Source organism: Apodemus sylvaticus, chromosome 6, assembly GCF_947179515.1.
Source record: "Apodemus sylvaticus chromosome 6, mApoSyl1.1, whole genome shotgun sequence".
Classification (NCBI taxonomy): domain Eukaryota; kingdom Metazoa; phylum Chordata; class Mammalia; order Rodentia; family Muridae; genus Apodemus; species Apodemus sylvaticus.
In genome coordinates this window covers 61,404,001-61,427,286 of record NC_067477.1, presented here as the reverse complement: position 1 = coordinate 61,427,286, position 23,286 = coordinate 61,404,001, and the positions used below count along the sequence as shown (strand labels likewise).

Below are 23,286 nucleotides of genomic sequence, written 5' to 3'. Positions count from 1 at the left end.
TGCTATTTTATCTCTAGCATGATAAAACCATTATTACCATTTAACAAGGGAGAAGCTGGGAAAGAACTTAATGATAATGTCTGGTGGACTCATGAAACTATATTTGAAGATGGGTAAACTTGACTCTTTCTTTCTTTCTTTCTTTCTTTCTTTCTTTCTTTCTTTCTTTCTTTCTTTCTTTCTTTCTTTCTTCTTCTAGAACTAATAATGTGAAGTGACTTTTAATGAAGTTTTAGGACACATTTGGGAAATGTTGCAATATGATTTTTGTTATTTTTATTACATTTAATACTCTCTCTCATGTGTGTGAGAGTGCATGCGTGTGCGTGTGCATGTGCGTGTGCGTGCGTGTGTGTGTGTGGACACACATTTGCCCTGCCATATCTGTGGAAGTCAGACACTTTTTAGAAGATGGTTGTTTCTTCTACCATATAAGTCCTGAGAATTCAACTTAAATCACCAGGCCTGTCTGTACAGGATAAACCATTTTCTCAACCCTGCAAGATTTTTTAATACTATTTTCCTTTTATTAATATAGCTAATCTGTTTTTAGGTCATTAAAATACAACATTTACACTCAATATATATTTCCCAAGCCCACTCATCATCAAAGAGGCAATTCCTTCAGCAGGAGACAGGAATGGGAGCAGTGGGAGCAGAGACCCACTTTAGAGGTCAAGGGGGAGGGCTGTAGGAAATAGAGGGGATGGAGTCCTCTGGAAGAATATGGCCACTACATCACCTAGGCAGGGTGCACATAGGCTCACATAGACTGAAATGGCAAGCATTGGCCTGCATGGGGCTGCATCAGGTCCTCCGAGCACAATTTATGATTTGTTAGCTTGGCGTTTCTGTGGGACTCTTAACAATGGAAGAGATTGTATTTCTGAATCTTTTAACTCCTCTTGAGACTCTTTTGCTCCTTTTGGATTGCCTCACTTGCCTTCATATGAGAGCTTTCACCTATTTTATTGTATCTTGTTTTGTCCTGCTTCACTGTAGCCTCTTGAACGCCTGCTCCTTTCGAAAAAGGAAATGGAGGAGGGATGAAACTGAGGGGAGGAAAGGCTGGCAAGCAAGAATGAAGGGAGGGAAAATTGTGGTTGGATTGGATTGTATGAAAGAAGAATCTATTTTCAATAAAAAGTAAAATAACATATTTATAGTATGGATTTATTAATAATCTGACAGTATGTAACACAGCAATAACGAAGCAAATTATTTTTATAGAAGGAAGTTCACACAAATTGGTTAAATAATAAAGAGAGATAGGAGAAAGAACAGATTTCTAGTGGATGACAAGGACAGGTCAATTTAGATTTCTAAGAAATCAATACAGCCATGATCCACTTCCTGAAGATTTTTTTGACTTTCATTTGATTTCTCAAGATATTCCATATCTTTCCTATATTCTGGTTGAACCAGTTTCTAAGTATCTCAGCATCTTGACACTTCTTAGTTCTATTCATACCATGAATACAGACACTCTCTACCATGCTTTCTCCAGGCTTACCTCATGATGCACTCACCAGTCCTAAGACAAATGTCCATAGGAAAACTTCAGATGTGCATTAATAATGAACATCCTCTATTTTGATACTTTCTCTCCTTACTTACATCAGTTTTCCTCTCAAAGTAGAATCTTCAGCCACATTTAGAAGGGGTTTCACCGGCTGTGGCCCTTATCTGGTAACTGATCCAGTCAGGGAGCCTGTTGATCATTGAGTTTCACTCAATTTGCCTATCCCTCCCTTATATATCACAATTTAAAACTGCATGTGATATTATTTGAATATATGTTTTATGTATTTTAGCTGTTTTATCATTTTAATGATGCAATTAAAATTATGATTCACATCCATGGTTAAAACAACAAATATCAGTTACTACAACATAGTTAGAACATAAAAATTATTTGTAAATTATTGGTTAACCATTAGTATTAAATTAGAAAGCCTTTGACATTTTAGCAAACTACCAAATTCTAAATTTTCAAAATGTATTAAATTACATATTAATTTCTAATAAAAATTAAAATCTATGAAATTGATAAGCCTATAAGATACCCCTATAACTGTACCTGTTTTACAGTAACTATAAATCAATATTGTCTGGGAAAGCAAGGATAGATTATGTACTAGAGACAGGGAAGTTAAAAGGATGTTTTCCTGTATTATGGAAGTAGCATATTGGTTGTCTTATGTACTTCAGTCAGAAATATTAGACATAACAATTTTGTGTAGTTTTGTTTTTAACATTGTGTTTGAGAATAATATTTTTTCTATTAGGCTTACTACAACATTCAGCATAGAACAGAGAAAAAATAGCATATACTATAATACTAAGATACACATGTATCAAGCATTTACCTACTGAGTTTTTAATTTGACATTAAAAGGTTTATTGCTTACATCTTTATGGTTAATAGACTATAGATTTGATTCTCATGTCTGTGCTAAATCTATGACCTTCTAGGAAGAAGAAAGAAATATTTGTTAATAGACTTCTTTATGTGCAATAGTCTTTTGCTAGAACATGATAAAGTGATACTTTAATCTCAATCTCCTAACCTCGAGAGCTGTGACAATGTTTGCCTGTTCTCTAAGATACTAAATTTGGTTTTTTTCTTTTAACAAATCAATATATTAACATAGCCTACTTCAGATCTTCTGTGAATATACAATTTAATACAAGTCATGTTTGTAAACTATTTGGGTTCCAATTTTTTTTTATCAGAGGCCTTATAGAGAATTCAGATTTAATCTTAATTTTTAATACATCTTAATTTTAGGACAATGAAGAAAATGTCAAGTTTTACCATAACCAAACTCAAATATTTTTCACTATTTAACTATCAAACTATCAAATATAGCTATTTATTGTTTGATTCAGTTGACATGAATGTAAAGGAATGAACCTCCTTGCACCTATCCTACCTATTGTCTTGTAGATAGAAGAATCAACATTTAGATTGGTTCTTTCTCATTGAAGCCAATACAAATTGTAAAATGCTATGGAAATTATGAATAATCTTGATCTTTCCAGGTATTAATAAAAACATTCTCATGTGTTCTTGTATTTCCTAAGGAAATAACTAGTGGAGATATGAAATACTTGCAGTAAACTCACTGTAAAGATGCTAAAGGAGATGGCCAACATCAGCAAGGTGGGAAGACAGCTATTCTGAGAGTCCTCCTCCCACACCATTTCAAAAGTACAAGATGTGGGAGAATTTCAAAAAAGCTATATGGAAAAGTGATGGAATTTAGATAGAAATCAGTCACTTGTATGAAATGACTGATTTTTAATCATATGATCATACTCTCTTGTCTTTCAAAATAAATTTTGAATGGTATTATCAGGACTCAAATTAAATCTACAATTTCAAATACATTTGTAGACAGTGTAGATACAAACTACAATTAAAAAAAAATAGTACAAGTGCTGTTGAGACTGAGCAAGAGAAACTTACTTTCAGCCCTGCCATTTTTTTCAGTCTCCATTTCATCATCAGAAGAAATTCAATTTAAGGTCCCAGGTCATTGGGGAACTGAGAACTTCCTAATGGCTGAACAGATTCTATTGTAGGGAAAACAGTTGTCTTGAGTCCAGACATCTGAAGGACATCTCCATCTTGCAGACAGGATCAAACTAAGTTCATGTTCCCAGGCCCAGGAAACATCTTCCATCCTAATTGATGAAGATTTCTTTGCTTAATCCCTTATGTTGAAATATGATTGGACAGTGATATAGCTCACCCAGATCTCCTTCCTATTAAGGTTTCATATTTTAAATATGCTGTACAGTGTACCTTCAAGCTCATAGTTCAGTTCCTGACTCTTTTCTCTTCCCCACCCACTGATCAATCAGTAGAAGCTTGATTACAATAAATATTTGCTCTGACATGGTGTTTGAGTTATGTTGTAATTATGTTGTATTTAAGCAAAACATTGCTTAAGAGTGCTCTGGTTGTGGTAGTAGGCTTATGAACCAAAATAACAAAAACCTGGCTGAGTTTTTATTTTTTTCTGAGAAATGCAAAACACTTTGCAATATTTAATTAGAAAAGAAAAAATCTAGAGCTTAAGAGACTATTTTGGTAGGAAACAGGAACAAAGGAGTGCTGAGAGTAGTGCAAACTGTGTAGGCCCAGCTTTGGAGGTTACACAAGGGGAAAATGACTATATTACTAAAATTGATAGAGATCACTCATAGGATATTTTTACAGTTGTATTTTACCCATCTCCTGAGAATTTGTCTAATGCTCAATTTTAAAGCAAGGATCAAATTTCTTGATAGGGAAAATATCAAGAACATATAATATTGATACAGTTACATAGGTCATTCACAAGAAGAGGCACATCTTCTTTATGGGTCCACAACACTGTCCTGGAAAGATCCTACATGCATAGATGTCCTCCCACACTCAGATGCAATGACACCCAGGAGTTCTGTCACAACCAGGCTCAAAGGTGAGCCCACAACTCCTACCCCAATACATGGCCTAACTGGAACCCATGCAGGGCCAGCAGAAGTGGGACCTATCCAGCCAGCCAGAGACTCAGCTTCCAGACAACAACAATGCCTGGGGCAGAGCAGCATTCTACACTTCCTATCACACCTAGAGACAGTTTGACACAAGAAGGTCCCTCATAACCAAGCCCACAGCAGGGACAGGCTCCAGTCAGAGAAAGCAAGGCCATATAACACCAAATATAACCAGATGGTGAGAGGCAAGTACAAGAACATAAGCAACAGAAACCAATACCACTTGACATCATCAGATCCCAGTTATCCCATGACAGCAAGCCCTAGATGTTCTAATATACCTGAAAAGCAAGTTCTTGACCTAAAAATCCATCTCATGAAGAAGATAGAGGACTTTAAGGAGGACATAAATAATGCCTTTAAAGAAATATGGAATAACACAGGTAAACAAGTAGATGCCCTTAAAAAGGAATCACATAAATCCCTTAAAGAAATACAGGCAACCCATAGGACAAAATGGCAACCATGCATATCTTAATTATATCTAAAGATATTATCACATCTAAGGATAACAGTATTCCCTTAATGTTTTCAAACATCAAATCGATATTCAAATTCCCTCATTTCCTATGTTTTAAACAATCATTTTGAATCAAAAAAAGAAAGAAAACAGTCAAACATGTGAAGGAAATGAGAAAAACAATCCATGGTCTACAAATGAAATAGAAACAATATAGAAATCACAAAGGGAGGCAATTCTGCAGATGGTTAGTCTAGAAAAGAGATCAGGAGTTGGAGATTCAAGCTTCACCAATAGAATGCAAGACATAGAAGAGATAATCTCAGGCCTAGAAGCTATTAACATAACAGTCAAAAAATACAAAGCACAAGAATCTACTAACCCAAAACATTCAGAAAATTCATCATAATAAAAAGACCAAAACCAATTCAAAGAGCCAGAAATATTTTCAACAAAATCATAGAAGAAAATTTCTCTAACCTAAAAAAAACAGATGCCCATAAACAAAGAAGCATTCAAAACACCAAATAGATTGAACAAGAAAAAAAAATCCTTCTGTTACATAATAATCGAAACACTAAATACATATAACAAAGAAAGAACATTAAAAGTAAAAAGAAAAAAACACAAGGCAGCATATAAAGACAGACTTATCAGAATTACGTCAGACTTATCAACAAAGACACTAAATGTCAGAAGATCTTATGCAGATATCCTATTGACCGTAAGAGAACACAAATACTATTATACCAAGAAAAATATAGAAAAACCAAGATATTCCATGACAATACCAAAATTAAACAATATATTGCCACAAATCAGCCATATAGAGGATAATAGGAAAACTCCAACAGGATAGAAACTACACTTGAGTGAAACTAAGAATGTAATCTTCTCACAAGAAACCCAAATAAATTAAACCACAAAAAAACCACTTCTAAAAACAAAATCAATCATTAGTCTTCCATATCTCTCAACATCAATAGACTGAATTCCACAATAAAAGCCATAGATTAACACACTGAATTCATAAACAGGACCCAGCATTTTGCTGCATACAGGAAATATACTTCAGTGACAAAGACAGATACTACATCAAAGTAAAAGGCTGGAAAAAAATTTTCCAAGCAAATTGTCCCAAGAAACCAGCTGGAGTAGCCATTGTACATTAATGTAATAAAACCTATTTTTAACCAAAAATTATCAAAAAAAGATGAGGAAAGACACTAATACACATCAAAGAAAAAAATCCACCAAGATGAACTCTCAAATCTGGACATCTTTGCCCCAAATTCAAGGGCACCCACATTCATAATAGAAACTTTTTAAAGCTCAAAGCACACATTGTACCTCACACAATAATACTGGCAGACTTCAACACCCCCACTCTAACCAATGAACTGATCATTGAAATAGAAACTAAACAGAGACACATTGAAACTAATAGAAATTATGAATTGAAGGGGTTTAGCGGATATCTACAAAACATCTCACCCTAAAACGAAATGTGCATTCTTCTCAGCATCTCATGATACCTTCACCAAAATTGGTAATATAATCTGACACAGAATAATCCAAACAGAAACTAGATGAGTGAAAGAATTCCATATATTCAGTCAGACCACCAAAGACTAAAGCTGGTCTTCAAAAACAACAAGAATGACAGAAAACCCACATACTCATGGATACTGCAAAACAATCTACTCAATGGTAACTTGGTCAGGGAAGAGAGAGAGAGAGAGAGAGAGAGAGAGAGAGAGAGAGAGAGAGAGAGAGAGAGAGAGAGAGAGAGAGAGAGAGAGAGAGAGAGAGAGAGAGAGAGAGAGAGAGAGAGAGAGAGAGAGAGAGAGAGAGAGAGAGAGATTAAAAGATAACTATAACTTTTGAGACACAATGAAAGTATAAGAGGAAAACTCATAGCTCTGAATACCTTCATAAAGAAATTGGAGAGAGCCTACACTAGCTGGTTAACAAAACATCTGAGAACTATAGAACGAAAAGAAACAAATGCATTCAGGAAAAATTAGAAGGCAGAAAATAAACTCAGGGTCATAGGATAGCAGCTTTTTGGAGGGAAAATGAGGAAATGCAATAACGTTTGAAATGTAAATAAAAAAATCTAATTAAAAAAAAAAGAGATTCACAGAACCCAATTGGGATGACATTAGTCAAAATACCCAAAAAGGAGCGATAGAATCTATAGAGACTATTTCCAATAGATGAGGAATGGAGACCACCCACCCATCTCAAACATTTTTTTTCTGGCATATGTTGTTTTATTTTATTTTTATTAGATATTTTCTTTATTTACATTTCAAATGTTATCCCCTTTCCTGGTTTCCCCTCCAAAGCTCCCTAATTCAACCTCCTCCCCATGCTCAGCAATTATTCCTGTTTAAAAAAACCCACAGGAACAAGAATGGAGTAGAGACTGATGGAAAGGCCACCTAGAGACTACTAGTCCACCTAGGCATCCATCCCAACTGCAAACACCTAACCCAGACTACTGCTGATGCCATGAAGTGCTTGCTGACAGATTCCTGCTATAGATGTCCCCTGAGAGGCCCTGCTAGCACCTGACTAGTAGAGATGCCGATATAGTCAATTATAGGACTGAGCCCTGGGGACCCCAATTGAAGTGCCAGGGAAGGACTGAAGAATCTGAAGGGGATTTCAACCCCATAGGAAGAACAATAACCACTAAGTGGACCACCCAGAATTCCCAGGGACTAAACTACCTACCAGAAAGTATATGTAGATGGGTCCATGGGTCCAGTTACATATGTAGCAGAGGATTGCCTTATCTGGCATCAATGGGAGGGGAGGCCTTTGGTCCTGTGAAAGTTTGATGCCCCAGAAGTGGTGGATACTTGAGCAGTGAGGTGCTAGTTGGTGGGTGAGTAGAGAAACACCCTCTTAGAGGCAAAGGGAAAGGGGGAGGGATGGGGTTATGAATGGGGAGACTGGGAAGGGGACAATGTAAATAGGTAAAATAATAACTTACAAAAATAATAAGAATTTCCAGCATGTGGAACAGAAGAAAATTCTTTAAATGTGTTTTATGGGTAAGAAAAGAATACTAGAAATCTTAATTTATCATCCAAGTCCTATGCAGAATAGAGTCTTTTCCTGTTACTGACACTATTGTCCTTAAAGGGAAGATTCTTTCTCTTATTAAAATGATAAGAAGGGTGTCAACAGGACAGAGCCCATCCTACTACAGCTCTTATTTAAAGAGTTTCAGAGGTTTTCTATTTTTAAAAGTAAGTGCATACAAATGCTGATGCAATTGTGCTTTGATGGGAGTAGAACCCACTCTGTGTTGGTAGCAGAAATTGGCAAAGGACAATGCATGGGACTAGAGAAAGGTGAGATGAGGGGATCATGGATTCCCACTTCAAGGTTTCAGAGAGCCATTGCATTCACACAACACACTGTAGTTTGGAAGCTCTGCAAGGAGGCCCTGAGAGACCACTTAGCAGAGTGCTAAAAGCAAAGCCTTGATTGTGGTGGAAATCCCAATATGATGGAGATTTACAGAACTGTGAGACATCTGGATATCTAGACTGGAACTATGTTGACAGATATATGCTGTAGGCAACGACACTGGAGGGGTAAGGGTATCTTAACCTCTGACCGAGCCCCAAATACTTGACATGCAGCTATAGGATTTGTTATCTGCTCTTTACTGTTTAAGACCTACTTTGGTTCAACATTTACTCACAATTTCCATATTCTATTATGGAAGGAATGTTTTTTCTATGCCATTGTATGTTAGAAGTATTTAGTTTATTTGGAATTCTCATGGGGGTTACTTTTAAAAGAATGTTTTATTCTCAGAAGAGACTTTGGAAATTGACCTTTTGAGAGTGTTAAAGATTTTGGAGACATTTGAAGACATAGAACTAAATGCATTTTGCATCATAAGATGCCTATGAGTCTATGAGTCTATGTACTCCACAATTGGAAGTTTAAATGAAAAATATCCTCCATGGGACCATACATTAGAAAACGTATTCCTCAGTCTGGGGGCTTGTTTCAGGATTCAGAGCACTTAGGACATACGATTTCGAGAGCAAGTAAGCTACTGAAGGGTGAGTAGTTTTGTAACAGATACATTTTTGACTGTTTTCTGACTTTGGTTCCTGTGTGAATAGAAGCTGTGTGATCATCCAGCTTCCAGATCCCAATGTAAAACTTTACCGATTTGCATCTAATGCTTTTAAACTGTATGGGAAACTAAAATCTTCCTCCTCTGAGTTGTAGAAGTACAGCATTTATTAATACAACAGAAAAAATACCTGATATAATGATATATAATACTTCAGTTATAAATAATCTTAACTTAAAGAAAGCTAAAGAGAGTCTCACCCAAAATACCAGGAATCAGGGTCTTTCTAAGCATTCAAAAGGGGTTCATAAAATTAACTTTAAGTGGCTTTGAATATGATCTTCTTGTTTATTTGCTAGTTAAATATTAATGTTTTTTATTTTATTTTCCTGATATGACTGAAAACAATGTTGTATGACATTTGGAGAATTCAAAATTCGACTTCCAGTAACTTTTAATTTTCAAATTAAGTTTACATAGATGTACTCAAATTTCCATGGTATAAGATAATTGGTTTTAATGCAACTACTTGTTTAACTTTTTCTGGATTAATTGACTTTTTCCTCATTAGCTAATCCATACCACACATATTTCTAAAGGCTGATAAACAGTGCATTGTATAAACTGATACCAGTTGTGCAAATGTAATACTGGAGTTGTACTATATTTCACAACCAAAGATGAGCCTTTCTCTGAGATCCATTAAAACAACTCCAGCATGTTCTAACCCCTGAAGATTCAGACATATGGAAGTAATATAGTTAAGAATAGCATTTGAAAACTAGTTAAAAGGAATAGATAAAGTTATCCTATCTAGGATAATTACTAAGTCCCAGAAACTTTGATCTTTATTTTTCAGTGAAAGAAAAGGGAATGAGCTTCAAATCACTTTAAGAGAACCTCTGTCAAATTATATCAGATACATCTGATAAAAGATTTAAGCAGTTACTTAAAAGTAAATGATCTTTAGCGAAAAGATAATATAAAAAATACATCTACTATCTTAAAAAAGAGTTCTCTCTCTCTCTCTCTCTCTCTCATATGTGTGTATGTGTATGTGCATGTGCTCATGCATGCACATGCAGGTGCACATGTGTGATCTCATTTGTAGTCTCTATAAGCATGTCACAATACTTATAACCAAACTAAAGAAAGTTATTTTAATCTTACATACCTCATAAACTGTCCTAATTTTTGTCACTTGTGTGCTTTTATATTCTTTGGTGGCAGCCAAGATGCATAATAAAGTTTAATAAACCTCATACAGGCATTTTAGTGAAAATGATATTATTAGGTAACCATTTCTTCCATGATTAACCTTATCAACCTTGTTCAGCCAAATTTCACTGCTTAGACACTATGAGTTTATAGAGATCTGCTTTCACATTACAGTGTTGTGTCTTGCTAAAATCTCTTGCTCTTTCAAGGTAAAATATTTGATAAGACTGTTACAGTCAAATCTCCAGAGATTTTATGCTATACCTCTCTACTATGTTACTAAGAGTCTAAAAAGACAAAGAATTCAGGTAATAGGTTAAGTTCACTCTTATCTCTATAATATTGTTCTCAGGACTACTCTTATTGGGAAAAAATTCCTTTCCTTAGAGTTATTTATGTATAATAACTTCCCTCTTGGAGGTACATAGCAAGTTATAATACTAATACTTTGGTAACAATATTTCTGTATTATTACATTAGTACAGATAACCATAGAAAATTTGCCAAATTGGCAAGTTTGGAAAACATAAGTGTTTGCTCTCTTCATGGCTCTGAGGGCTGGAAAGTCGAAGATCAATAACCCTGCTAGTAAGTCGAAGAGCAATACCCAGGTTGATTTACTATTTTTGCAACATGCTCCTTCACCAGCCACATTTTCCACTTTCTCCTTTTTTGTCTAAATCTAATTATCAGAATTCTGATATAAGCAGTGAAACCAAGGCAACAGAGTCCAGGCAGACCCTGCGCCCACTACCACTGACCATCGCTGGCCAGCTGGGCTGCAAGTGGCAGCAGATTTACAGCTCCTTTCACCGCACAGAAGCCACATCAGAAATCTGCCTCCCGCCAGTCAGTTATGAGAGACTCGCCTCCATCTTGGTTCTCAGATGCCAGAGAGATCAGACAGCCTGAGGTACGCAAATAAACCTGAGGCCAACATCACAGGTTGGGGGTGGCTAAGCCCAACCGGCGTTGGCCTGCACCCAGGCCCTGGGCTATTCTAGGGGGCCATCAGTGTGCCAACCTGGCCAGGAGGTTGTTTGCCCGGCCCGGCGCATGTGCCACTCTTTTGACTACAGGAGGCCAGAGAGTTCTAGCAGGCAAAGTGAGCTAAGAGTCATAGCCCGAGGCTAACATAGTGGGGGTCTAGGCCCAACAGGCCCTTGACTGCCCCCAAGACCTGGGCAGCTCAGTGGGCCATCTGTGTGCCAAGCCAGCCAGGAGGTTGCTAGCCCAGCAAACTCTCCAGGCACTTTCACAGAGCATGCACACTCCGCCATCCTGGCCGCCTGACAGAACCAGTTAACACTCATAGCCCTAGGGGAACTTTCCTTGGACCTTGGCCTGCCAGGCTTTTGCCTAGACTCAGGGCCAGAGCAGCTAGGCTAGCCTTGTGTGCACCAACCTGGTTGGGGGATCAGCTGCCCAGCAGAGTGATCATCACTCAGAAAACGTCCCACAGCATACACAATCAGCACTCCCTGAAGGAGCAAATGGGTACCATCTGGCTCACAGACACAATCTGGGGCAAGGCACACTAGGGCTCCAAGGGCACCCAAGAGGAGGACAGCACATCAGGAATCTGCAACAGGGGAACCCAGCTATCCAGTGTTGCAGAAATAGCCCTACAGCCTCACAGGAGGCTTAAACACCAGCCAGAGACAATACCAACTAATGCCAGAGAACAAAATGGCAAAGGGCAAACACAGGAATGCTACTAACAGAAATCTAGGCAATATGGCAGTGTCTGAACCACACTCTCCAACATCAGCAAGTCCTGGTTATGCCAACACACCAGAAAAACAAGATTTGGATTTAAAATCACTGGTCATGATGCTGCTAAAAGAACACAAAAAAGGACATAAATGAATCTCTTAAAGAAATACAGGGGAACATGAATAAGCTAGAAACCCATATAATGAAAACACAAAAATCACTTAAAGAAATTCAGGAGAATAAAGCTCAAGAGATAGAAGCCAATAAAGAAGAAACACAAAAAAAAAATTTAAGAAATGCAGGAGAACTTGAGTCAACAGGCAGAAGTCATGAAAGAGGAAACACAAAAATCTCTTAAAGAATTAAAGGAAAACGCAAACAAACAAATGATGGAACTGAGCAAAACCATTCTGGATCTAAAAACAGAAGTAGAAACAACTAAGAAATCACAAAGGGAGACAACTTTGGAAATAGAAAACCTTGAGAAGAAATCAGGGGCCATAGATGAAAATATCAACAACAGAATACAAGAGATGGAAGAAAGATTCTCAGATGCCAAAGATACCATAGAAACCATTGACTCAACAGTCAAAGAAAATGCAAAATGCAAAAAGCTTGTATCCCAGAACATCCAGGAAATCCAGGACACAATGAGAAGACCAAACAAACCTCAGGATTATAGGTATAGATGATTGAAGATTTACAACTGAAAGGGCCAGCAAATATCTTCAACAAAATTATGGAAGAAAACTTTCCCAACTTAAAGAGAGAGATGCCCATGAATATACAAGAAGCCTAGAGAACTCCAAACAGACTGGACCTGAGTAGAAATACCTCCCTTCACATAATAATCAAAACCCAAAATGCACTAAACAAAGAAAGAATATTAAAGGCAGTAAGAGAAAAAGGCCAAGTAACATATAAAGGAAGACCTATCAGAATCACACCAGACTTCTCACAAGAGACCATGAAAGCTAGAAGATGCTGGGCAGCTCTCATGCAGACTCTAAGAGAACACAGATGTCAGCCAAGACTACTATACCCAGCAAAACCCTCAATCACCATAGATGGAGAAACCAAGATATTTCATGACAAAACCAAATTTATACAATATATTTCCACAAGCCCAGCTCTGCAAAGAATAATAGGAAAACTCCAATACAAGGAGGGAAACTACACCCTGGAAAAAGCAAGATAGTTACCTTCTTTCATCAAACCCAAAAGAAGATAACCACTCAAATATAAAAATGACATAAAAAATGACAGGAAGTAATAATCACTATTCCTTAATATTTCTTAATATCAATCGACTCAATTCCCCCAATAAAAAGACATAGACTAACAGACTGGATAAGGAAACAGGACCCTATATTTTGCTGCATACAGGAGACACACCTCAGTGTCAAAGACAAAAACTACCTTATAGTAAAAGGCTGGAAGATAATTTTTACAAGCAAATGGTCTCAGGAAATGAGCCAGAGTAGCCATTCTAATATCAGATACAATTGACTTTCGACCTAAAGTCATCAAAAGAGACACAGAAGGACACTTCTGGCTGGTCAAAGGAAAAATCCACCAAGAAGAACTTTCAATTCTGAACATCTATGCGCCAAATGCAAGGGCACCCTCATTTGTAAAAGAAACTTTACTAAAGCTCAAAGCACACATTATACCTAACACAATAATTGTGGGTGACTTCAACACTCCACTCTCCTCAATGGACTGATCAGGAAAACAGAAACTAAACAGGGACACAGTAAAAACTAATTGAAGCTTTGGACCAATTGGATTTGACTGATATTTATAGAACATTTCACCCTAAAGCAAAAGAAAATACTTTTTTCTAAGCACCTCTTGGTACCTTCTCCAATATAATTGGTCACAAGACAGACCTCAACAAATGCAAGAAGATCGAACTAATCCCATGCCTCCTATCAGATCATTATGGAGTAAGAGTGGTTTTCAATAGCAAGAAAAAGAACAGAAAGCCCACATATACATGGAGGCTGAACAATGCTCTACTCAATGACACCTTGGCCAAAGAAGAAAGAAAGAAAGAAAGAAATCAGAGACTTTTAATAATTTAATGAAAATGAAGACACAACATACGCAAATCTTTGGGACACAATGAAAGCAGTGCTAAGAAGAAAACTCATAGCCCTGAGTGCCTCCAAAAAGAAAATGAAGAGAGCATACACTAGCAGCTTAACGACACACTTGAAAGCCCTGGAACAAAAAGGGGCTATTTCACCCAGGAGGAGTAGAAGGCAGGAAACTATCAAACTCATAGCTGAAATCAATCAAGTGGAAACAAAGAGAACCATACAAAGAATCAACAAATCCAGGAGCTGGTTCTTTGAGAAAATCAACAAGATAGATAAACCCTTAGCCAGACGGACCAAAGGACACAGAGAAAGTATCCAAATTAACAAAATTAGAAATGAGAAGGGGGATATAACAACAGAAACTGAAGAAATCCAAAAAAATCATCAGATCCTACTACAAAAGCCTATACTCAACACAACTGGAGAATCTGGAGGAAATGGACAATTTCCTAGACAGATACAAAATACCAAAATTAAATCAGGACCAAATGGATCATCTAAACAGTCCCATAACCCGTAAAGAAATAGAAAGGCTCATAGAAATTCTTCCAACCAAAAAAACACAGGACCAGATGGTTTCAGTACAGAATTCTATCAGACCTTCAAAGAAGAAATAACACCAATACTCTTCAAACTATTCCACAAAATAGAAACACAAGGAACACTACCCAATTCCTTCTATGAAGCCACAATTACACTGATACCAAAACCACACAAAGATACAACAAAGAAAGAGAACTTCAGACCTATTTCCCTTATGAACATCGATACAAAACTACTCAATAAAATTCTTCCCAACCGAATCAAAGAACACATAAAAACGATAATCCACCATGATCAAGTAAGCTTTATCCCAGGGATGCAGGGTTGGTTCAATATATGGAAATCCATCAATGCAATCCACTACATAAACAAACTCAAAGAAAAAAACCACATGGTCATTTCATTGGATGCTGAAAAAGCATTTGACAAAATTCAGCATCCTTTCATGCTTAAAGTACTGGAAAGAACAGGAAGTCAAGGCCCATTCCTAAACATAGTAACAGCAATATACAGCAAACCAGTAGCCAACATCAAACTAAATGGAGAGAAACTTGAAGCAAAGTTGCCTAGGATGTGGAGAAAGAGGAACACTCCTCTATTGCTGCTGGGGTTGCAAATTGGTACAACCACTCTGGAAATCAGTCTGGTGGTTCCTCAGAAAACTGGGCAGGTCACTTCCAGAAGTCCTGCTATACCACTCCTGGGCATATACCCAGAGGATTCCATAGCATGTAATAAGGATACAGTCTCCACTATGTTCATAGCAGCCCTTTTTATAATAGCCACAAGCTGGAAAGAGCCCAGGTATATCTCAACAGAAGAATGCATGCAAAAAACGTGGTATATATACACAATAGAGTACTATTCAGCCATTAGAAACAATGAATTCATGAAATTCTTAGACAAATAGATGGAGCTGGAGAACATCATACTAAGTGAGGTAACCCAGTCTTAAAAGATCAGTCATGGTATGCACTCACTAATAAGTGGTATTAACCTAGAAAACTGGAATACCCAAAACATAATCCACACATCAAATGAGGTACAAGAAGAATGGAGGAGTGGCCCCTTGTTCTGAAAAGACTCAGTGTAGCAGTATATGACAAAACCAGAACAGGGAAGTGGGAAAGGGTGGGTGGGAAAACACGGGGAGGGAAAGGAGCTTATGGGACTTTCAGGGAATGGGGGGCCAGAAAATGGGAAATCATTTGAAATGTAAATACAAAATATATCGAATAAAAATTAAATTAATTAATTAATTTTAAAAATGAAAAAATAAAAAGTAAATAAAAAGAAGAAAAATGAATTCTAATATATACCATTGTGTTGGAGTTAGAACATCAATATATGAAGGTTGTGAACCTGACAATGACGGCCAGATTATATAGTCAGCATTAATGGGACTTAATGAGTATGCAAAAGAGTAAAACATAGAAAATTGGGTATGTGTACAAGGGAGGAAGTATCTGAGAGATGAGGAGATAAATATGATCAAAATAGAAAGCATATATTCTCAAATAATTAATTAAAAAGCATTTAATCTTCCTATTCTATAAATTGATAACAAGATTGACAAAATAATTTTAGAATATACATATGTATTCCCTGTATAACTCCTTTGTATTTTAATACATTTTTGTTACTAGGGAACGACACCAATATCTTTTCCCCCTGTTTACAACTTTTGCTCAAGTACTAATCCTCCAACCCCTAGTATACAAACCCCTCCACTTAATGGCTTTGTTCTTTGATTATTATTAGAGGTATGTCTGTACTTGTATGCATAAATGTGTGCATTTTATATGTAACATGCTAAGTCTGGTTGTGTGTGTGTATGTTTTCAGGATTGACTACTTTGTATTGGATAGCCAATGATGAGTCTCAACCCTGAGAGATGCTAATTCCCCTTTCTCACTAGTCATAAGGAATGTATAATACTTTGTGTAAAATTGTTACTTTAAAAAATCAACCCTTCTATGATAACCCAGCTATTCATATTGCCTTTGTTCTGGTCTTGCTTATGGAGCCATTTCTGGTAAAGACTTTCACAGGAAACTTCCTAATGTTTGGTTCTTAAAATCATTCTGTCTACTCTTTTGTAACATTCCCTGAGCCTTAGGTGCAGGACAAGTTATAACAGGCTCTGCAGACCTTAGCATGATTAGGGCCATGTCTGACATAGGATTCTGTTCTTATACTCCACCAAATATGATCCAATACCTTCCAAAACAAAAATAAATACCCAATCCACATTCCCAGTCCAAGTTCAAGAAATGACCCCAAATAAAAAATTTCAAAATGTATTAATCTTACATTTTGGCTTCTATAGTTCTACTTCTTGCTAATGGAAATGTGACAACTAAGATGGTTTTGTTCTTAAAGACAAAGAGCTATATGGCTTAAAGCTATATAATTTGTATGTGTTTTCCATGCAGCCACCCACTGGAAATTCTTTCTTTTTGGCTTGAGGAGTTTCCTTGTCTTGGTCTCTAGTGAACTTAACTTGCAGCCTTCTAAAGGTCCAACTGATCTCCAAAGACTGAGATGCTGAGACATCCGGGATCTTGTTTGTTTCTGAGTCCATGAAACATGAAACAGACAGTTCCTTGGGCAGGGGTTACATACCCTAAGATATTCCAGGGTCCCATGAACTTCTCCCATTCCTACTCCTACTTCCCAAGAGGCTCCCAATGCCTTTACCCTAAAATGGGAAATTACAGAAAGTTGACCGAATCTGTTGCCTCTAGAGGTAAATTTGTTTGTGATACCTTTTGAATAGGATACATAGAAAGGATTAGATGTGGCCCAAATATCTGTGTCCCTGTTCTTTGTGAGACATCACTATACAGCCTGGTTTAAGTCTTTGTGGTAGCTAATTCTGGTTGCCTTTAGTCTTTGCCTGTATGTGTGTCTCTATGCATGTTTTTTTTTCTGTTCTGTTGTTTGGTGAAAGATATCAGAAATGCAAGGGTGAGAGAGAAGTCCTATGACACCATGTGAGTCTATGTTAAAATACTTCAAGATGGGTTTAACAGAGGAGAATGAATAGAGTGTTCTTTTCTTACCAACAATTTCTGGACCTTCTGTGTAATAGTTTGGCCTTCTTTTGAAGTCTGGTGGCCCAGTAAATGATCTCTGGATACATACATAAAGATTCAGGCCATCTGGAATGGGCTGACAAAAGACCTCAGCCACTCAGACCAATTTCCCTTTACTGACCACTGACATTCCCTGACACAGGATGCAACTCCATGGTTTAGAGCTCTTCCCTTTTTCTGGGATCCAGATCTTCTTGATTTAGTCAAGTCACCCAGAGAAACACAAACCATTTCTGTTCTTTGAGATCCACTGAAGGATGTTGACTTTCCTCCTCTAAATGCCTCAGCATGGCCCCTGGCTACATGTAAGGAGGGAAAAATCACACCCTAGTTCCACTGGGATGAAAGGGCTTTCTTCATCCTTGCGCCCCTCCCCCCCTTTTCATGGCTTATGTCTTCTTTACAACCAGTGATACATTTAATTGGAAGACTCAGAATCTACCATTCTCTTATAAAAATCCTCAGAGTAGCATTAGTCTCATCAAGACTTTCTTTTACAGACACTAACAAACCTTGAATCACTGCTAACAGCTCATGGTTACCCCTTCATGGCTGAGGAGGACAGAATTCGGCTTGAGAGTACAGAAGAGACCTGCACTTCTTCATTTGAGTGAGGACTGAAGAAACCAGGCTTCTAGTCCACTGAGCTGTCTGGAGACTAGGGTAATATTAAAAGTAGAGGGCAAATCTGTAAACTTTCCACTTGATACAAGTGGAAAGTTTCCTACTCAGACCAGTGCCATTTCAATGGACAGACATCCAAAGGGTTAATGGGTAGACTGCTCTTACCCTGGTTGACCTCTTAGACAATAGATTTGGTAGAAGGTAATGTGACTTATTAATTCTTAGTTATGTCAGTCATGTTGGAGAGATATTACAAAAACTACTAGGAAACCATATCCTTTGGAATTGCCAACACTTACCTTAGTAGGAATTCTACTCAGCCTCCATTCAGTACTCTTGTGACCTGCCCCCATTGGAAGAATTCTTCCCTCCATAAAAATTCGGTACCGGAAAATGGTGCTCAATCTTCAGAATACCTGCAGAATTTGCAAAAGCTATATGCTGGAGTCTGGAATGTGTTTACCTCACCAAGACTGCTCATTCACAGAGCACCAATTATCATCCAGGTACTAAGTACTTTTACACTAGTATACATCAAATAGTGTGCTATGATCCAGGAAAGCAAGCAGGGTGCTGCTAAACATGTTAATAAATTATGAAAAGCAGGAACCTTTATTCCTTTCTGTTCCCTTTGTAATACCTTCTGCTTTCATCTTAAAGTCAATACCCAGGGCTACCAACTTGTGTAGAATCTTAGAACAACAAAAGGGTACAAATTATACACCCCAGGTTTCTGAATACCTACACTCTTCTGAGTCTCTGGCAACCAAAGAACTATGTATACACATTTCTGGACCTAAATGTTGATTATAAACTGCATTTTACCTATAGACCACAACGTTAAGGACAGATAAAAATGTTAAATAAGACATTAAGGAAACCTTAAACTAAGTATGTCCTTGAGACCAGCTAATAATACTGTCATTTGCCCTCCTAAGGACGAGATATTTCCCATATCAAAAATGTTTCTCTGAATTTCAAATTAAATTTGGAAGGCCTCACACTTTTCTCTGTAACTAAATGATGTTCATAAAGTCAAAGGTTCATAATCATTCCATTTATAGGCCCCTGAACAAACCCAGAAGTCTTGGATATGCCCATCATTCATCAGAGAGTTTGAGAGGCCATGCTCTTGCCTATGTCCAAGCCTGCCTAGAAATTCCAGCCTAGCAATCTTATGTTGGAAAAGGGGGTCCGAGAGACTGGAGCCTTGTGGAAAGGACCATACCCCGTGGCCTTTACCACTGCTATAGCACTGAGTATCTCCAGTGTCATCTGTGGATCCACCACACCCCATTAATGGAGGCTACAGAACTCACCAGCATGTCCTCTGACATGATGAAGATAAGACTGACATGGACCCTATGAAAATGATTCTTCTTTTTTGTCTTCTTTCTCTCTCCATAAAAAGGCTCTTAAGCACAATAAAACAAGTCCCTTGGCAAAGAAATGAAAAAAGATCAGTCTATCTACAGAGACCCAAGCCACCGTCCAGGTAGATTTCTGTAAAATATTATATCCAGAGTTTACTGAAAGAGGCCACAAAGGAGTCTGCTTCTGGAGCTGTTGGCTCTTTATTGATAAAAAGGCTCCTATCTACCAATTATTATACCTGCCCCCACCTATAGTCCACCGACCTGCCAAGAGCCGCACAAACACTGTTGTATTTAATGGGATTACAAAACTGAGTCCTCCTTGGTACATGATGACTCTTTTGCCCTAAAAAGAAAATGGTCATAATCTACCTGTGGCTTTGAAAATATAACCTTGTAACTATAAGGATTAAAGCCTGACAGGAAATTGAATGGCTTTATTAAATAGCAGTAGATCCTGGGTTATAAATAAATGGCCAATTTATATGTAAATTGTTGAGATCCAGGCAGTGAATTTACTATCCAAAACCCAAAAGAAAACAAAACCAAAATGAAAAAACTTTCTGCCTAGTATCATTTGGCCCATTGTCCGAAACTGGCCCAATATGGTATTCCTGAAATATGAGCCTCATCAATTGGGAACCTTGAAAACTTCAGTTTCTCCAGAAAGTCATTTGGTAATCATTGGGGTAAAGATCCAGGAAGCAACAAAAGCCAGCCTCTTTGTTTTTCAGGTTGCTAGAAGAAGTATATCAATTCCATAACCATTCTCAACTGGACTTAGATAAAGACTGCTCACTATTTCTAGACCACAAGCCCTATTGTGTATTGGAATTGAAATTAATCAAACAATAAGCTCCATTTCCAATTTCAACAACTGTAAATGGAAGCAGCCAAGGAGCAACCTAGGAGATATCAAAGGAAAGGGTATCTGTGTATTGTCATCAAGATACTCACTCCCCGAAGATAGCTCCCCGATTCTGATTTCTAGACACAGACATGTCAGCTTAACACCAGGAATGGTGACTGAGTGCATGTTAAGGCCATAGAGACTACCTGGATTGCATGCATCAATGGCTTAACCAAGTATGCATCTTTTGAACTTTAGTCCTGGAGGAAGTCCCCTTCTTTGTGCTTTTGTATTTGTCAAATTATAGGTATTCACCTATAGTGGAGAAAAAGGCAGCATCCACTTAAATGTAGATTCTGGGCATCCCTGTGTGGTGAACAGTCACCATTCTTACTCCTTTATTGGTGCAGGAAGACATTCCATGGCTCTGCTACAGCTGAAACTTCAGCCCTCATTGTGGGGATTGAAAATTTTAAACCTCATTGCTCACATAGATATGAACCGAGGCCATCTAGACAATTCCACTTCCTAACTAGATGCTCGGGTAGACTTCTTTGCAGATGATGTTCTTCAGGGTCACAGAGAATTGGACCTCCTTTTTATAAAGCAAAGACTTTCCTTTATGGCACTGTGACAAAATGTCCCTTCTATGCCCACCAGTCAGGGGTAATTAAAAGGTAGTTTAACCTTGCCCAACAGTAACATTAAAGAAAAAAAAAACTAACAAGAATCTGGCAATCAATATCAAACCTTGTTCTCTGGTTTGTTAGTTTACTTTGAATATTGCTGCACAATTAATCCTTTTATTTCTAGGTGCAGGTAAAATGGCCCTAAGGGTGTGAGCATGGGACAGCTGGCCTTGTCAGTCATCTCCACTGAGGTGTCCTTGAAAGGATTGACGTCATTTCTCCACCTTGTCCCTTACCACCTGAAGAAGCCAAGTGAAGTACCAGAGAGCGTGAGAACAGGAGAGCTGTGGACACTGCTACTTTCAGGCGTCAGCGTTGGTTGAGCTAATGGGGCAGTGCTGGAAAGCTTACCTTGGTGGTGCAAGTACAGTAAAGATTATAGTCTGACCAACCCAGCTCCCACCCAGCCCCAGATTCAGGGCTTTATTTCATCTATGAACTTCTGGAGCATGTCCTACCGATCCAAATCTGCAGCTTCCAAAGAGTTTTTTCTATGCTTTGTTTTTTTAATTTACATTTGTTTGTTCATTTATTTTATTTTATTTTGGGGGGACATTTTCAGGCAGTTGATATAAAGGGATGGGGGATAAGTGGAGCTGAGGTGCAAGATGTAAAACTCACAAAGAATCAATTAAAATCTAAAAAATAAGATTTAAAATGTAGTAAAGCAAAATGACAGTAGTAGATAGTTTTCTACCATTGCCAATAATCTCTAACATCACTAGTCCTGGGAAGTATATTTTATTTCCTTTCCCCTGCTGGATAGACCTGACTTTCCAAATTAAATTTACTTTGGTTAGACTGTGTGCAATTGCAATTATGTGTGAGGTGCTTGTGGAACAGTAACACAAATCCTAAATAATTGACCACATTACCTATAGCCTTAGCAATACGCCTGTCTCCCTTACTTTATTCTTTCTATACTTCCTGAACTTTCTGTTAAAGGGTCATGAAAAGTAGCCCAAGCTGTATTTGAATTAAGATTTCCCCTGTATTTGTCCTTAAGGTGTTATCATTATAAGCATACACTTATAAGTGGCTTCCTTTTTAGTTTCTGCATCAAGCCTAAATTACACACTTCCAGCCCTGTAATATCATATATTCCCCACAATATAAATCAAGGGCATTCCTCCCTTCCTACAATGTTACGGTCAATCTCATAGAAAAATATACTATTCTTATCTTTTTCCAACATCGGCCTGAATGGGACTAGTTATCAGTGGGGACTTTCAGTCTAAGTTATCTTCATTTCTAATGGTACTTCACATTTCTTTTTAATTTTTATTAAATATAGAGCCTCATACACAATTATAGCCTCAATATTATTCCCATCCCTTTCTCCTACAAATCCTCCTGTGCCCTCCCATCTCCTAACGATATTCATCATCTCTTCTATAGTTATTATTGTCACACATATACATATACACAAATATAGCAAATATGTATTTAGCAGGTATTAGGAGGTCATGTATATATTCACACATATATACAAATATAATTATAAATATGTAAATATTTATTTATATTTTACTGAGTCATTTTAGCAGTTTAACTTTGTGCTATGTGCTAGGGCCAGGCTTGACCACTTGAGATTGACAACCTATGTTGGAGCTCTTCCTGGAGGAAACTGATTCTCTCTCTCTCAGCAGCCATTTGCCATTTGTAGTGCTTCATCATCTAGGGATAGGCCTCAATAAGATGTCTCCTTCACATTGGCATGCCACCTGATGCTCTTTATCTTATGTTATTCATTCAACAGAAATTGCTGGGAATCAGAAATTCATTTTCCTTTTTATGTCCAGGGGACAGTCTCTAGCATGCCATCTTTTAAAGTATTTCTGCTTTTTCCCCATGATGTTTCCTGGGTTGCATTAAATGAGAATGTCACATAGGCTGACATGTTTGAATGTTTGGTCCCTGGTTAGTAGAACTGTTTGAGAAGGAGATTTGT

The 23,286-nt window shown here is 37.5% G+C and overlaps 1 pseudogene; it reads left to right on the top strand.

Moving 5' to 3' along the window:
• Positions 1-21,490: 21,490 nt before the first annotated feature.
• LOC127687926 (homeobox protein NANOG-like) overlaps positions 21,491-23,286 on the top strand; it is an 86,466-nt pseudogene continuing 84,670 nt past the window's right edge.